Below are 18,028 nucleotides of genomic sequence, written 5' to 3'. Positions count from 1 at the left end.
AATATTACCAAGGAGATGGCTGACAATCGGAATAATCCGCTACCTCCTGTGGTTGCTACGAATCCTGTAAATAAAATCCTGCTCCTCGTACTATGTGCGATTATGGCAAGCCCACTCTTATTGGGGCCGAATCGAGTATTATTAGACCTGCTATTGCTACAAATAATTTTGAACTAAAACCTAACACTATTCAAATGATTCAACAGTTTGTTCAGTTTGATGGTTTGCAGGATGAATACCCAAATACTCATTTGGCCAATTTCTTAGAGTTCTGTGATACTTTCAAGATAAACGGCGTTTCTGACAATGCCATTCGCCTATGATTATTCCCCTTCTCATTGAGAAATAAGACTAAGCAATGGTTGAACTCTTTACCACGAGGTTCCATCACTACTTGGGTTCAAATGATCGAGAAGTTTTTATTGAAATACTTTCCACCGGCCAAGACAGCAAAGTTGAGGAATGATATCTCTTCCTTCTTGCAAATGGAATTAGAGACCCTATATGATGCATGTGAGAGGTATAAGGATCTATTAAGAAGGTGCCCTTACCATGGGTTACCTCTCTGGCTATAGGTTCAGACTTTCCACAATGGTTTGAACCCCTCAACTAGGCAAATGATCGATGCAGCTACCGGTGGTACTATAAATAATAAAACACCTGAGAAGGCTTATGAGTTCATAGAGGAGATGTCACTGAATAACTATCAATGGCAAGTCATGAGGACAAAACCTAATAAAGCAGCCGGTGTTTTCAACCTTGACGCGGCCACCATGTTATCACACCAGGTAGAGCTCTCAAATAAAAAGATTGATGGTTTATGTGTCTCTACGCAGGTACATCTGATAATGCAGTGCGATGCGAATGGAGGAGAAATGAACAACATAGAATATCTATCCTACAACCCTAGCACAGAGAACAAACAGATCCACTATATGGGTAATAATTCTATACCTCAGAATAATCCATATAGTAACACTTATAATGCAGGTTGGAGGAACCATCCCAATTTCTTGTGGGGTGGTCAAGGACATCAAAAACTGCAACCACCTCCAGGTTTCCAACAACCACCTTACTAGCAGAAAAAGAAGCCAAACCTTGAGGAGATGCTAACGAAGTTCATCTCGGTGTCAGAAACTCGCTTTCAAAACACTGAAACCGCACTCAAAATCAGCAAGCGTTGATTCAAGGGCTCGAAAATCAAATTGGTCAACTTACCAAGATGATTTCAAAACGACCACAAGGTAGCTTACCGAGTAATACCGAAACTAACCCAAGGGAGAAACTTTATGTGATTACTATTCGAGATGAACAAGGGTTAGTTAAAGATGAACCAAAATTGAGAGATGAACCAAAATTGAGAGATGAACCAAAACTGAGACAAGAAGATATGGTAGCTAAAAGTAAGGTTGAGGTGAGCCACAACGAGCAAAAATCGGTCATTAAGGAATATAAACGTCATGTGCCATATCCAAATGTGACAAGGGAAGACCACACAAACGAACAATTTGGTAAATTCCTTAAACTGTTGAAAAAATTACATACTAACTTACCGTTTGTTGAAGTTTTTTCGTAGATGCCAAATTCCGTTAAATTTTTAAAGGAGCTTTTAGCAAATAAGTGGAAGTTAGATGATTCGTCACATGTGGAGCTAAATGCAGTGTGCTCAGCCATTTTGCAGAACAAACTACCGAACAAATTGAAAGATCCTAGGAGTTTTACTATTCCTTATTTAATTGGTAGTTTAAGTGTTAATAATGCATTGGCTGATTTAGGGGCTAGTATTAATGTCATGCCCTACAAAATGTTTAAGCAACTAGGTCTTGGGAAACCCAAAAAAATTAGGATGAGCATTCAATTGGCAGATAGAACAATTAGATTTCCTAAGGGTATTGTTGAAGACGCACTCGTTGAAATTGATAAAATTCATTTTCCTAGTTGATTTTTTTGTTCTAGACATGGATAAGGATAGTGACATACCATTGATTTTAGGATGGCCTTTTTTATCAATTGCTAGAACTATCATAGATGTTGGTACAGGTGAGTTAATACTTCGTGTAGGTGATGACACGATTAAACTCCAAGCTCGTGATTCTGTTATGATATCTAGTGATCGAGATGATATTACGAGCTCTGTTAATGTTAATAACCTTGTGGCTCAACATTCTTTGCAGGAAGCACCTCAAAAAAACGTGACAGAACCGCAGTCCAGTTTACATAAAAAAACAGAACAAATCATGAAGAAAGAAGATTACAAATCGATGAACTAGATGAATGGCGAACACAAGTCGAGGAGAAACCTAGAATACACGATGAACCAAAGCGACTCCATCATGAGCTTAAGGATGAGACGAACCAATTAAAGATTGGCGATCAGGTATTGTTGGATAAAACACCCTCGAATTGCCACTTTAGAGCATAATGCAAACGGATCAACTCCTTTTACGGTACTGAATATTTTCCCATACGGTACAGCCGAGGTAAATCATTCAAAATTTGGCACTTTTAAAGTAAATATTACTCAGCTAAAACCTTATGTTGATAATAGAATTGACAGTGAGAAAGATGAGTTTTGACTCTGTGAACCACCATAACCATGCGAATACGAGGTAGGCCGAGCTTAGACTTTAAATAAGTGCTTCTCGGGAGGCAACCCGAGTGTTAACACTACTTATTTTCTTAACATTATTTTATGATTTTTTTTAAAATTAATCAATTTTCAAAATCTAAAAAAAAAGTGTGTTTTTGACCCACATGGCTTGGCCACAAGGGTGTGTGGAGCACACGGCCTGGCCACACGGGCAGGTGGAATCCCACATGAGAGTGGGAGAAGCGAAGGAAAACATACACGGCTTGGCGACATGGCCATGTGACCCACACGGCCTGGACACACGAGCGTGTCCTAGGCCATGTAAAACTTGGAGCTATTCTTTTTTCAAAGTCGGAGAGTTACACGGCTTGGCCACACGGGTGTGTGGAGCACACGGCCTGGCCACACGGGCATGTGGGATCTCACATGGGCGTGGGAGAAGCGAAGGAAAACATACACAGCCTGGCGACATGGCCATGTGACCCACACGACTTGGACACACGAGCATGTCCATGGCCATGTGAAAACTGGGTTAATTACCCCAAATTTATTTTATTTTATTTTAGTAATTAATTTATTATTCTTATACTTATATTTTAATTTTTTATATTTTAATTTTTATATACTTTTATTATTTTTTATTATTTTTATTTTGCTATTTCTATTTTTTTCTTTTTTCTTTCCTATTTTTTACTATTATCATTATAATTACCTTTTAAGTTTATTAATATCATTGAGTTTACTATTATTATTTTATTATTATTATTTTTTTATCTTTCTTTTTAATTTTGTTTTACTTGTTTTATTTTTTTCTCTTCAACTTATTTTCCTTATTATCTTTTGAAAGATTGGTGGTTGTTTTTAATCGAGTTATAACCCCTTAATTTTTTATTATTATCTGTGTTTATTTTCTTCTTAGTTTGCTCGGAATCATGAGATACATTTAAATTTGACTGTAATTCCGGTTTTTACTATTCTGAAGATTTCATCCAATATTCAAGGCAATTTTAGTTTTCTCCCACTCTTATGATATTCTGTTTATACTTTGATTATATATGTTTGTACATTGAGGACAATGTAAATCTTAAGTGTGGGGAGGTTATCTATAGAATCATTAGAAAATCCCTAAATTATGTCTTGTGTTTAAGTAATTTTCTCACATTACTATTAGAATGATTTTTTGTTGATTTATGATTATTATTGATGTGTTTTAGATTAAATTCATAGGTAATTGTGCATTGATTGTTTAAACTTTATGACACTAGAGAATCAAGCATGATAAGTCTATTTTTTAGAATTAAAAATTTTAGGTTGTTTCCCTAAATTGAGGTATTACCTTGAAGTATGAAATTTGCAAGTTTAACATCAAAAGCCATAATTTTTGTGAGATTCTGAGCCTTTAAAGCATACATTTTTCTTGCTCACTTTATTATTGGTTATGAGTGTGACAATATTGATTTGTTATTCTAGAACTTGCTTCGATTATACATGTCGAGACCACACCTTTGATTTGATATACTGAGATGATAAAGCACCTAGGTTTTAACCCACTTATCCCATAAAAAGCCTACCTTCATAATTAGCCCTTAGTGAACTCCTTGGAGCCTAACAAACCGTTTCTTAATTTACCATTCATATTAACCTATAACTTCTTTTTTGATTCATTAAGAATTGTTTCCCGTTTTATTGACTCCCTTTTTGTCGAGATTTGATTTAGTTAGTTGCTTTACTGTGTTCTTTTGTTTCAGTTGTTAAATTTTCTCTTATTATCTATTGTTCTCAAAAAAATAAAAGTCAAAAAAAGTAAAAAGAATAAAAAAATACATATATGTTGATTATTATTATTTCTTTGTTCTGAGCTTAAGTAGTTAATTTCATATTCTGTGAAGAAGCTCGTGTTATTCTTTAATAATTTCGATTAATGTAATTATTCAGCATTGGCTTATTTTTCTAGTTAGGTAATTGATCAATTCGATCTCAATTCTAATCTTCTTTTTTAGCTTTTATCCACACCTTTAAACCAAGCCCCATTACAACCCTGTAAAGACCTTTTGATTTGTGTGTCATCTCATTTTATATTGGTGGAGATTTGATTTTCATGCAAGCCTATGGTAATAACTTTTCATGTTTGAATTTTGAGTGCTTAATTTTTAAACCTTAAACACTTTGAGTTATTTGAGTGAATCTTTAGGGAGGATGTCAATTCTTGTCGGTTTTGAATTAAAGGTAATTACTTAGACAAGGGGAAATACCTACATTTTCATGCTTTAAAAAAATGTTTGACTTGGATTATTTGAATCTTCAGTGGTCTTTTAGTTGAATTATCAATGTATAATTATTTGTGAATTATGATAAAACATTATTGGTGAGAATTATGAATTGAGAAAGTTTAATTTTTGTGACAGCCCAAAATTGACCCTAGTCGGAAGGTGGTCTCGGGACCACAAAACCGAGGCATAAAAATAATTAAAAATTTATTTTGATGCCTATAATATGTGTGTGCTCATGTATGACATTTTATGATGATTGATTTAGTGTTATAAGGGTGAATTCCACAAGAAAGGACTTAGTAATGAACTTTGAAAGTATGATAGGAAATGTGTGATGACTAATTAAAGCATGCATGCAAAATAATGGACTTGCATGTCAAATTCCCCTTTATAGGTGGTGGCGGCCATGACAAGGGAGGATGGGCTAAACATGTCATGAAACATGTTTTGTTGGTGCATTAGGGTGAAATAATAAACAAAGGTGTATGGGTGATAAAAAATGAAAAAAAAATGTGTGTGAGTGTGGTAATCCCCCATTGCCGTGAGTTGTAGAGAAGGAAAGAAAAAATTTTGTTCATCCTTTCTTTGAGCCAAAACTAAGGAAGAAGGAGGATTTTTGCTTCATGCTTGGTTTGGAAGAGATCTAGAAGGAGATTTGGCTAAGTTTGCATCAAGATTAAGGTATGTATGAGGTTGTGTTAGGAGTTTCATGCATGTTTTGGTTGCTAACTTGATGTGCATGTTAGCCATGGCTCAAATCTTTGTTAAGCCATGGAAATGGTATTTGGCCAAAGTTGTTATGGTGATAAAGCCATTGCATGCTAAGTGTGAAGCTTGATGATGATGCATGCAATGATGGATTGTCTACTCTTGAGTAAGATTTTGAGCTTTCTTTTGTTTTATCATGATTGAAGTTGAAAAGGAGCATGATTGTCATATTCGCCATGATGCATTCATGAGCATGGTTCATGCTTCTTGCATGTTAGTTAAAATTTGTGTTTTGGATGGCTATGGACACCTTGAAATTCGGCCATGCTCATATATGTATATATATGTTTGCACATGATGTTTTGGTTATGAAGGAAGTGATGAATAAGTTTGTTTAAAGAAGAAGATGTTGAAGAATAATTGTGAAATTGTAAGCACATTTACCTAGCACACATATGAGTGCTTGATGCTATATTGTAAGTTTTGAGCTACAATATGCAAAGCATTAACTAGTAAAATGCATGCTGTTTTTGTGTGGTATTAAGTGCATAATTGGCCTCAACATGGACAAGTATATTCGGCCTTGGGTAGCCTATTGAAGGCCTTAGCTTTTCCTTGATGCTCGAATAAATTGTATTGAATTGCTTGATGTAGTATAAAATGTGCATGACCATTGTGTATTCAAGCTAAAGGGTGGCCATATGACCATTTAAATTCCTTGTCATATTCGCCATAAGCTAGCACAATGAGGTTTTGATAAATTGAATTTGTTTGAATTAGCTCAAGAGCTAAGAGGGCCACAATTGGACAAGGGAAGGAAAAGTAATCGAATAGCCGTAAAAGCCGTTCGACAACATCCGAGGTAAGTCCTCAAGAAGTGACCTTACTTGAATTATGTGGAATGAAATATGGATGTATTGATTATTGATTTATGTGTGTATGAGTATTCGAATGATACCGGGCTAAGTCCGAAGGCGATTATGTTAGTGATTATAATTGTGTTTGAGCCTTAGTAACGAAAATAAATATGTATGTCCAATGATTATTGATGTATGTGTGCATGAGAAATTAAATGATATCCGGGCTAAGCCCCGAAGACAATTATGCTGGAAATTATAACCGGGTTAAGACCCGAAGGCAATTGTGCTAGTGGCTACATCCGGGCTAAGACCAAGGCATTCGTATGCGAAGTCATTCTATCCGGGCTAAGACCAAGGCATTTGTGCAAATCGTGATATCCGGGTTAAGTCCCGTGAGGCCTTGGTGCGGGTTACCATAATCGGGCTATGTCCCGAAGGCGATTGATCGAGTAGCGACATCCGGTTAAACTCGAAGGTATGTGATTTGAAAATTATAAGCTTGCTGGAAAATTTCAGCTAATGCACTTGTGAAATTTCCCAATGACAAGGTAAGTGCGGTGTGTGCTTTATGCGCTAGGAGTAAGAGCGTGTGAATATCCGCTCCTATGATGGAACGAGTTATCGGCCTTAATGAAGCCGTTATTTGTGTATGAACATAAGAGTTGGGATGGTGAAGTAAGTATGATTATGTGAATGTGCATTAATGAAATGATGCATTTAACTATGTGAATGTATTGCTGTAATTAGAGTTGATTATATTCCTTGAGACTTACTAAGCATAAAAATGCTTACTCATTTGCTTTGGCTCTCGGTTTTCTAGATTTCGCTCGATAGCAATCGGATTCAGGATCGTTGAAGTCAAGTCATCCACACTATCAAGGCCCCATTTTGGTATAAATTCTTGGTTGAACTTGAAATGGCATGTATAGGACTACCCTTGTTGGTTTAAATATGTTATGATGTATATGTGTACGGCCATGCGAAAATGGCTCGTAATAGTGAAGTATCAACTTAAACTATTTGCGGTTTGTATATATATATATGGTGTCATGATGTGACTATGAATTGGAAATGGGAATGTTGGTCACATGATCAGCCATCGGCATGGTTAAAATGATCATATGTGGACCTATGTAAGGCAAGACTAGTTGGTTCATGGAGACTACAAAATAGGTAAGACCTACCTTAAAAGCAGATGTTGCCATTGCGAGAACGTAAATGTGAAAAATCACCAAAATTTGTAGGAATGGTATTAAATAGTGAATCAGCTATGTAAATGAACATTGATGAGTCTATTTTCATATGGAAGAAACGAAATGGTCATAGGAGTTACATGTTAAGAGATATTAAAGCTATTGTATTCTGGGTTCCCTGTCGCAACTTTAAAAATTTACTATAAATTATCCAGAAATAATTAGGAGACATATCTTATATGTACAGATTCCATTTTGAGTCTAGTTTCATTAGAAACAAACGGCACCAGCATTAAAGCCCTGTACAGAGAGATATTCAAGTTATACCGCGCGAAGGTCAGAGCAGTCGATCCCTGTAACATGGGTGACTTTAACTAATAAACTGTACCAATTGGCCCGACCAAAAATTCTAGAAATAAATCCATGGATGGATATATGAGTCTAAATTCAGGAAAATTTACGAAACCAGTTTCGAGTTTTGAAACTCGAGATATGATTTTTAAGGCGACAAGTGATGGAGTTTTTCCACTGACCGAAATGTCCAATGGATGGGCAAAACAAGTGAACTTGGCTTGCTAACCCTCGTGTCCGACACACGGCGATGGTCTCGGGTTCGGGTGTTACAATTTTATTGGTATCGAGCCACGGTTTAGTCGATTCTAGGACTACCGTGAGGTGTTTGGGGTCTAGCTATACATGCCATTAAATGATGAATCGATAGTGTGGTGATTTCGACAATTTGACTTTGAGTTTGTTTATAGCAATGGATCCCGATCCCAACCGAGCAATAGCTGATGATGTGGAGAGTGTGGCGCTGCTCCCGACAAGGGACAAGCCGGCGGACTCTCAACCTATGGCCAACAATCCGAATGATGAGGCTAGGCAAGCCTTTTATAGTGTGATGAACGAATGGTTTAATCAATACATTCGAACTAACACGGCTGTCCCACAACCTCCATTCCCGACAAATGCAACCTCAAGACCTACAATACCTCCCGAGAATCGACCAAATAAGGTCAAGTAAGCCCCGGTCGATAGGATTCGAAAACATGGGGCCTCTGAATTTAAAGCTACGGATGATGATGATGCGAACGAGCTGAATTTTGGTTGGACAACACTATCCGGGTGCTCGATGAGCTATCTTGTACACCGATGAGTGCTTAAAGTGTACCATCTCCTTGCTACGTGATTCCACCTACTATTGGTGGAGTACTCGACTGTGGTACCTAGAGAGCAAGTGACTTGGGAATTCTTTCAAACCAAGTTCGAAAAAAAAAAAGTATATCGATCGAGATTCATCGACCAAAAGCGAAGGAATTTCTTGATCTTAAGCAAGGTTCTATGTCGGTTACCGACTATGAACGAAAATTTGTGAGGCTTAGCCGATACACGCGAGAATGCATTTCGTCCGAAGCTATTATGTGTAAACGCCGAGGATGGGCTGAATGATGATATAAGGATGTTCGTTGGCATTCTCGAAATACGAGAGATCGTAGTACTTGTTGAGCGAGCTTGTAAAGTCGAAGAGCTTAGAAAGGAGAAACAAAAAGTGATGTAGGAACCGGAGAATTCGAAAGAGGTCCTCGGAAAGTCTCTTCAACAGCATCAAGAGATTTCGAGATGATGTGAACCGGTCTAGAGGCGCTTTGGGCTTTTCTAGACGAGGACGCGATCGACCCTGTGACCACACGAGTCACTTGATCGCTGATGGTGGAAATGATCGCGAGAGAGGCGAGTGTCAACATTGTGGCAAATGGCATTCGGGGAGCTGTTGGTTTCGTGATCGCTCCTCGCTATAAGTGTGGATCGGCCGACCACTTTAGGAAGGATTGCCCGAGGATGCTTGAGCAGAATGTGAGTCGAGTGGAAACTCGGGTGCTACCATCGCCGAGGTAGGCCACCTAGAAATATGGGCAATGTCGTTGGCGGTCGAGAGGATCTAGAGATGCTACCATCGATCCGAGGCTCGTGCTCCTGCGAGGACTTATGCCATCGCAAGACGCGAGGATCTTGCCTCTCCGGATGTCATTACGGTGCTTTCACTCTTTTCAATACTAATGTGATTGCTTTGATTGACCCTGGTTCTACTCAATCTTATATATGTGAAACCTTAGCATCCAAGAAGACTTTGCCTATTGAGTCTCTGAGTTTGTAATTCGGTGTCAAACCCTTGGGTCATTACGTGCTTGTCAACAAAGTGTGCAAGAAAAGTCCCTTAGTGTTCGAGGTTCTTGTTTCCGCGGACTTGATGCTTTTGCCGTTCGATGAATTGACGTTATTCTTGGTTTGAATGGGTTGACCATGCACGATGCGGTCGTAAATTGCAAAAGCAAGACTATCGATTTGAGTCTTGCGAATAACGAGATAATTCGGGTTAAGTCTACGGACTTAAAGGGTTGCCGGTGTAATATCAGCAATGTTGGCCCGAAAATATGTAAGAAAAGAGTGCGAAGCGTACCTTGCGACGTGCTTTCGATGACAAGGAATCGAAAAGAAACCCGAATCTGTGCCGTGGTTTGTGAATACCGGATGTTTTCCACAAGAATTGCGGGTTTACCACTGCTCGGAAATAGAATTTGGCATCGAATTGGTACCGGTACCACTCAATTTCGATAGCTCCGTATCGTATGGCACCAACGGAATTAAAGGAGTTGGAAGCTCTGTTGCAAGAATTGGTGGATAGAGGTTTTGCTCGCTTGAGTTTTTCGCCTTGGGTGCGCCGGTGTTGTTCGTGAAAAGAAGGATGGAACCATGCGGTGTGCATCGATTATCGTCGACAATAAAGCGATAATAAAGAACAAATATCCGTTGCCACGTATCGATGACTTGTTCGATCAACTAAAGGAGCCTCGGTGTTCTCGAAAATAGATTTGAGATCGGGCTATTATCAATTGCGAATCCGAGATTGGACGTACCCAAGAGCGCCTTGAGCGAGATATGGTCACTATGAGTTCCTAGTGATGCCGTTTGGGCTCACTAATGCCCTGCGGTATTTATGGATTTAATGAATCGGATCTTTAGACCATATTTGGATCGATTCGTAGTCGTGTTCATTGATGACATCTTGGTCTATTCAAGAAATGAGACCGAACATCTTTGAACACTGCGGTTAGTCTTTGCAAATTTTACGGGATAAGCAATTATATGCTAAGTTCAGCAAGTGTGAGTTCGGTTAAGAGAGGTTAGCTTCTTGGGTCATGTGGTATCAGACGGGTATTCGAGTCGACCGAATAAAATTTCAGCCATACTTAATTGGAAGCCTCAGAAATATTCTGAGGTTCGAGCTTTTTGGGGCTTGCTAGGTTATTACCGACGATTTGTAAAGGCTTCTCAACGATAGCCACGCCGATGACTAAGCTACTCCAAAAGGATGTTAAGTTCGAATGGACGGAGAAATGCCAAAAAAGTTTCGATCAACTGAAAACTTATTTGACTGAAGCCCCAATTCTAGTGCAACCCGAGTCCGGCAAAGAGCTTGTCATCTATAGCGACGCCTCTCTACTTGGGTTAGGTTGCGTATTAATGCAAGAAGGTCGAGTTGTGGCCTATGCGTCGAGGCAATTAAAGCCACATGAGAAAAATTATCCGACTCATGATCTCGAATTGGCCGCCATCGTATTCGCCTTAAAGATTTGGTGACATTACTTATTTGGTGAAAGGTGCCATGTATACTCGGATCACAAAAGTCTCAAATATTTGATGATCCAAAGAGACTTAAATCTGCGACAAAGACGTTGGCTCGAATGTTAAAGGATTACGAGCTGGTCATTGACTATCACCGGGAAAGGCGAATGTGGTTGCGGATGCCTTGAGTCGTAAATCATTATTCGCTTACGAGCGATGAGCGTGCACTTGTCATTCGATCCGATAGTGTGTTAGTAGCTGAATTGAAAGCCAAACCACTATTGATACATCAAATTCGAGAAGCTCGAGAAAGTCGACGACGAGTTGGTCGCAAAACAATTTGAGTGTGTTCCAAACAAGGATTTGAGTTTCAAATCGATGATGACGATTGTTTGAGGTTCAAAAGTCGTCTGTGTGTTCCAAAGAATTGAACTCATTTCGATAATTCTGAATGAAGCCCATTGTAGCCGAATGGCAATCCACCCGGGAGTACGAAGATGTACAATGATTTGAAACGTCGGTTTTGGTGGCATGGTATGAAGCGAGACATCTCCGACTTTGTTTGAGATGTTTAATATGTCAACAAGTGAAAGCGGAACATCGGTGCCTTGAGATTACTTCACCAATCACGATACCCGAGTGGAAATGGGATCGAGTCACAATGGACTTTGTATCCGACCGCCATTGTCGACAAGTAAGAAGGATGCGGTTTGGGTCATGGTAGATCGATTGACTAAGTCGGCCCACTTTGTCCCCGTGACGTCACGGATTTTTCAATTGACAAATTATTTGAATTGTACGTTTCTCGATTGTGAGATTACACGGGTGCCTATTTCCATCGTGTCGGATAGAGATCCGAGATTTACCTCGCGATTTTGGAAAAAGTTGCAAGAAGCTTTGGGTACCAAGTTGCATTTCAGCACCGCCTTTCACCCCCAAACCGATGGTCAATCCGGCGGATAATTCGGATACTTGAGGATATGTTAAGATGTTGCGTCCTCGAGTTTAGTGGTTTATGGAAGCGGTATTTGCCGTTGATTGAATTCGCTTACAACAACAACTTTCAATCAAGTATTAAGATGGCACCCTACGAGGCCTTGTACGGTTGTAAATGCCGTACACCATTGTTTTGGACCGAGCTCGGTGAAAGCAAGATTTTCGGGTGGATTTGATTAGGGATCTGAATGAAAGTGAAAGTAATCCGTGAAAGTCTCAAGATAGCCTCCGATCGTTAGAAGTCGTGACGCGGACCAAGCGTAAGGATATCGAGTATCGGTGGGTGATAAAGTGTTTCTCAAGGTATCGCCTTGGAAAAAGATACTCGATTCTACCGTAAGGGCAAGTTGAGCCCGAGGTTCGTTGGGCCATATGAGATATCCGGCGAGTCGATCCGGTGGCATATCGTTTGATTTTGCCCCGAACTCGAAAAGGTTCACGATGTCTTTCACGTTTGATGCTTTGACGCTATAGATCCGATCCATCGCACGTGATTAGTCCATCAGAAATTGAAATTCAAGCTAATATGAGTTATGAGGAAGAACCGATTCGTATCCTATCACGAGAAGTGAAAGAGTTGTGAAACAAGCGGGTTCCGCTAGTAAAAGTGTTATGGCTCAAGCACGGGATAGAAGAAGCTACTTGGGAGACCGAGAACTCTATGAAAGAGCGATATCCAAACCAATTTACGGTAAGATTTTGGGGACTAAAATTTCTTAAGTGGGGAGAGTTGTGACAGCCCAAAATTGACCCTAGTCGGAAGGTGGTCTCGGGACCACAAAACCGAGGCATAAAAATAATTAAAAATTTATTTTGATGCCTATAATATGTGTGTGCTCATGTATGACATTTTATGATGATTGATTTAGTGTTATAAGGGTGAATTCCACAAGAAAGGACTTAGTAATGAACTTTGAAAGTATGATAGGAAATGTGTGATGACTAATTAAAGCATGCATGCAAAATAATGGACTTGCATGTCAAATTCCCCTTTATAGGTGGTGGCCGGCCATGACAAGGAGGATGGGCTAAACATGTCATGAAACATGTTTTGTTGGTGCATTAGGGTGAAATAATAAACAAAGGTGTATGGGTGATAAAAAAATGAAAAAAAAAATGTGTGTGAGTGTGGTAATCCCCCATTGCCGTGAGTTGTAGAGAAGGAAAGAAAAAATTTTGTTCATCCTTTCTTTGAGCCAAAACTAAGGAAGAAGGAGGATTTTTGCTTCATGCTTGGTTTGGAAGAGATCTAGAAGGAGATTTGGCTAAGTTTGCATCAAGATTAAGGTATGTATGAGGTTGTGTTAGGAGTTTCATGCATGTTTTGGTTGCTAACTTGATGTGCATGTTAGCCATGGCTCAAATCTTTGTTAAGCCATGGAAATGGTATTTGGCCAAAGTTGTTATGGTGATAAAGCCATTGCATGCTAAGTGTGAAGCTTGATGATGATGCATGCAATGATGGATTGTCTACTCTTGAGTAAGATTTTGAGCTTTCTTTTGTTTTATCATGATTGAAGTTGAAAAGGAGCATGATTGTCATATTCGCCATGATGCATTCATGAGCATGGTTCATGCTTCTTGCATGTTAGTTAAAATTTGTGTTTTGGATGGCTATGGACACCTTGAAATTCGCCATGCTCATATATGTATATATATGTTTGCACATGATGTTTTGGTTATGAAGGAAGTGATGAATAAGTTTGTTTAAAGAAGAAGATGTTGAAGAATAATTGTGAAATTGTAAGCACATTCGGCCTAGCACACATATGAGTGCTTGATGCTATATTGTAAGTTTTGAGCTACAATATGCAAAGCATTAACTAGTAAAATGCATGCTGTTTTGTGTGGTATTAAGTGCATAATTGGCCTCAACATGGACAAGTATATTCGGCCTTGGGTAGCCTATTGAAGGCCTTAGCTTTTCCTTGATGCTCGAATAAATTGTATTGAATTGCTTGATGTAGTATAAAATGTGCATGACCATTGTGTATTCAAGCTAAAGGGTGGCCATATGACCATTTAAATTCCTTGTCATATTCGCCATAAGCTAGCACAATGAGGTTTTGATAAATTGAATTTGTTTGAATTAGCTCAAGAGCTAAGAGGGCCACAATTGGACAAGGGAAGGAAAAAGTAATCGAATAGCCGTAAAAGCCGTTCGACAACATCCGAGGTAAGTCCTCAAGAAGTGACCTTACTTGAATTATGTGGAATGAAATATGGATGTATTGATTATTGATTTATGTGTGTATGAGTATTGAATGATACCGGGCTAAGTCCCGAAAGGCGATTATGTTAGTGATTATAATTGTGTTTGAGCCTTAGTAACGAAAATAAATATGTATGTCCAATGATTATTGATGTATGTGTGCATGAGAAATTGAATGATATCCGGGCTAAGCCCAAGACAATTATGCTGGAAATTATAACGGGTTAAGACCGAAGGCAATTGTGCTAGTGGCTACATCCGGGCTAAGACCAAGGCATTCGTATGCGAGTCATTCTATCCGGGCTAAGACCGAAGGCATTTGTGCAAATCGTGATATCCGGGTTAAGTCCGTAGGCCTTGGTGCGGGTTACCATAACCGGGCTATGTCCCAAGGCGATTGATCGAGTAGCGACATCCGGTTAAACTCGAAGGTATGTGATTTGAAAATTATAAGCTTGCTGGAAAATTTCAGCTAATGCACTTGTGAAATTTCCCAATGACAAGGTAAGTGCGGTGTGTGCTGCTGGCGCTAGGAGTAAGAGCGTGTGAATATCCGCTCCTATGATGGAACGAGTTATCGGCCTTAATGAAGCCGTTATTTGTGTATGAACATAAGAGTTGGGATGGTGAAGTAAGTATGATTATGTGAATGTGCATTAATGAAATGATGCATTTAACTATGTGAATGTATTGCTGTAATTAGAGTTGATTATATTCCTTGAGACTTACTAAGTATAAAAATGCTTACTCATTGCTTTGGCTCTCGGTTTTCTAGATTTCGCTCGATAGCAATCGGATTCGGGATCGTTGAAGTCGAAGTCATCCACACTATCAAGCCCCCATTTTGGTATAAATTCTTGGTTGAACTTGAAATGGCATGTATAGGACTACCCTTGTTGGTTTAAATATGTTATGATGTATATGTGTACGGCCATGCGAAAATGGCTCGTAATAGTGAAGTATCAACTTAAACTATTTGCGGTTTGTATATATATATATGGTGTCATGATGTGACTATGAATTGGAAATGGGAATGTTGGTCACATGATCAGCCATTGGCATGGTTAAAATGATCATATGTGGACCTATGTAAGGCAAGACTAGTTGGTTCATGGAGACTACAAAATAGGTAAGACCTACCTTAAAACAGATGCTGCCAGCTGCAGTAACGTGAATGTGAAAAATCACCAAAATTTGTAGGAATGGTATTAAATAGTGAATCAGCTATGTAAATGAACATTGATGAGTCTATTTTCATATGGAAGAAACGAAATGGTCATAGGAGTTACATGTTAAGAGATATTAAAGCTATTGTAAGACAGGGCCAGAACGGTTTCTGGGTTCCCTGTCGCAACTTTAAAAATTTACTATAAATTATCCAGAAATAATTAGGAGACATACCTTATATTTACAGATTCCATTTTGAGTCTAGTTTCATTAGAAACAAACGGCACCAGCATTAAAGCCCTGTACAGAGAGATATTCAAGTTATACCGCGCGAAGGTCAGAGCAGTCGATCCCTGTAACATGGGTGACTTTAACTAATAAACTGTACCAATTGGCCCGACCAAAAATTCTAGAAATAAATCCATGGATGGATATATGAGTCTAAATTCAGGGAAAATTTACGAAACCAGTTTCCGAGTTTTGAAACTCGAGATATGATTTTTAAGGCGACAGTGACGCAGTTTTTCCAGCCTGACTGGAAATGTCCAATGGATGGGCAAAACAAGTGAACTTGGCTTGCTAACCCCTCGTGTCCGACACCGGCGATGGTCTCGGGTTCGGGGTGTTACAATTTTAATTGTGAGTTGAGGCTTTTGCTTGAGGACAAGCAAATGTTTAAGTGTGGGGATATTTGATAAACCATAAATGTAACATATTTTAATTTCATGCTTGGCATATGTTTGGATGATTTATGATGAGAATTAGTGAATTTGATGCTCATAATCCCTTAAATTCATGTTTCTATACTTAGGAGAGAATTTCGGAATAAAATAAGCAAAAAAGGGGCCAAAATCAGAGTTTTCAGGATCCACAAGGGTTGGGCACACGCCCATATGATCCACATGGGCAGGCCACACTCCTATGTGCCAGCTCGTGTTGTTATCGCTTCCTGTTTTCCAAACACATGGAAAAAGCCAATTTTAAGGGTTTCTGAGCATTCTAAAGTTTACATAACCACACCAGAATAAGACCTAAAGGGGACATGCAGAGTAGAACATAGGAATTACTCAAAGAATGCCAACAGATTCAGCTCGGAAGCAGGATTTTCTTCAAGATTGAAGTCTCCCTCCAATTTCTCTCGAAGTTTTTGGGTTTCTTTATGTTTTGTTGTTTTCCTATTTTTGAGATGTTTTCCTATTACATTATGAACAAAAATCCCTAAATACCTAGGAAGGATGAAACCTATGATGGATCTTATTATTTAATTATCTGAATTACAGGATAAATACTTGTTCTTGTTCTTAATTATGTGTTCTTAATTCTTGCCTTAATATTTTCAAGATATTAATCCAAGTTTGATGTGCTTATTTAGTGAAGCAAAAGTCCCTATTTAAGAGTAGATCTAGCATAATTAAGCGGAGTTGATTGCAATCCTAGAAACAGGACGACATAAATCTTCCAGATTAGAGTCAAATCTAATAAGGGAATCCATAGATCGAGTTAATTCAACAATAGGGGTTTTAATTAGAAAGAGATTTCAATTAATCAACTTAGAGTCATTTGTTCTTATTCTCGAAAGAGATATTAACATAATTTAGGGATTTCTACGGATCAAGACAAGTGAATAAATCGTTTGATTCAGAGTCAGAATAATAAGTGAAGTTTGGGTGGATTCTTCCTTGGGTATTGTCTTTATCACTGGTTTATTCGATTATTTTCTTCACTCTTTGTCGCATTTATTAGTTAATTAGTTTAGTTAAATTTAGATTAAAATAAAATCCCTTTTATTCTAGGCTAAATCATAGAAAGATAGTTAATACTAGTACTTTTAGTCCTTGTGGATACGATATTCCGGACTCACCATAGCTATACTACCATTCGATAGGTGCGCTTGCCTTTGTCGTGATCGTAGTCTAGTTTAGTGAACCATAAAACGATCATCACCTCCTATATCTGAGCATAATTTCTTAGGAATAAGTAAGTGCTCTAATTGGTTTAGCATTCTCCAATTCAAAATTTTTCTATAGATTCCATACATACTTATTTTGAGATAGGAATATACCTTACTTGAGCTAATTCATATAGATTCCCAAGAAATAAGAAAGTTCCCCTTACAATACTCATCTTAAACTCAAACTACATCATATTTGCAAAACCTTTTTCTGGCCTTCTAAGAAGTGGAGGCAAATATGATATTGTCCACTTAGATATGAGTAATTGTAATGGTGCCTTTATCTTACTTGACAAACTACATTTTATCAATGTCTTAAAAGCCTCTCGTACCATGTCCTAAGGTCTTGCTTGAAGCCATACTGAGCTTTTTGTTAATTTAAACACATTATCTAGACTTAGGGTCTTCAAATCCCTTAGGCTGTTGTACATAAACTTCTTCATTGATAAATCCATTG

The 18,028-nt window shown here is 38.5% G+C and overlaps 1 non-coding gene across 1 annotated transcript; it reads right to left on the bottom strand.

Moving 5' to 3' along the window:
- Positions 1-452: 452 nt before the first annotated feature.
- On the bottom strand, positions 453-559 carry LOC128282236 (small nucleolar RNA R71). Its single transcript, XR_008272444.1, has one exon. It is a non-coding gene; the product is annotated as a small nucleolar RNA R71 (small nucleolar RNA).
- Positions 560-18,028: the final 17,469 nt, after the last annotated feature.

The sequence above is a fragment of the Gossypium arboreum genome, chromosome 1, assembly GCF_025698485.1.
Source record: "Gossypium arboreum isolate Shixiya-1 chromosome 1, ASM2569848v2, whole genome shotgun sequence".
NCBI lineage: Eukaryota > Viridiplantae > Streptophyta > Magnoliopsida > Malvales > Malvaceae > Gossypium > Gossypium arboreum.
The sequence above is the reverse complement of the archived record's forward strand: the minus strand, read 5'-3'. Positions and strand labels throughout refer to the sequence as shown.